Here is a 1,096-nt window from a genome sequence, read left to right as displayed (position 1 = left end):
GGGTTGCAAGTGGGTGTTCAAGAAGAAGCTTAGGCCTGATGGTACTATTGATAAGTACAAGGCTCGGCTTGTGGCTAAGGGTTATACCCAGAAAGAAGGCGAAGATTTCTTCGACACTTACTCACCTGTTGCGAGAATGACCAGTATTCGAGTATTACTTTCCCTTGCTGCCTCACATGGTCTTCTCGTCCATCAGATGGATGTTAAGACAGCTTTCCTTAATGGAGAGTTGGATGAGGAAATTTATATGAATCAGCCTGATGGATTTGTAATAAAGGGTCAAGAGAATAAGGTGTGTAAGTTGCTGAAATCTTTGTATGGCCTGAAACAAGCACCTAAGCAGTGGCATGAGAAATTTGATACTACACTCATATCAGCAGGCTTTTCTGTCAATGAGGCTGATAGATGTGTGTACTACCGCCATGGTGGGGGTGAGGGAGTTATATTGTGCTTGTATGTCGATGACATACTGATCTTTGGTACAAATCTTGACGTGATCAAAGAGGTCAAGTTATTTCTGTGCCAAAATTTCGACATGAAAGATCTGGGAGAGGCTGATGTAATTCTGAATATCAAGTTGATCAAAGGAGAGAATGGGATTACTCTTACGCAATCTCATTATGTGGAAAAGGTATTGAGCCGGTTTGGCTTTAAGGACAGTAAGCCTTCTCCCACACCTTATGATCCGAGCTTGATACTTCGGAAAAACAAGAGAATTGGTAGAGACCAATTAAGATACTCTCAGATTATTGGATCACTTATGTATTTAGCCAGTGCTACTAGGCCTGACATCTCATATGCTGTTTGCAAACTGAGCCGGTTTACTTCTAATCCGGGAGATGATCATTGGCGTGCGCTTGAGCGAGTCATGCGCTATTTAGTTGGTACTATGGATTACGGAATTCACTACTCCGGGTATCCTGCGGTACTGGAAGGCTATAGTGATTCAAATTGGATATCTGATGCTGATGAACTGTATGCCACAAGTGGATACGTCTTCACTCTTGGTGGTGGTGCTGTTTCATGGAGGTCATCCAAACAGACTATCTTAATGAGGTCTACCATGGAAGCAGAGTCACCAATCCGATAATGCAGG

This window comes from Setaria italica, chromosome IX, assembly GCF_000263155.2.
Source record: "Setaria italica strain Yugu1 chromosome IX, Setaria_italica_v2.0, whole genome shotgun sequence".
Lineage (NCBI taxonomy): Eukaryota > Viridiplantae > Streptophyta > Magnoliopsida > Poales > Poaceae > Setaria > Setaria italica.
The sequence above is the reverse complement of the archived record's forward strand: the minus strand, read 5'-3'. Positions refer to the sequence as shown.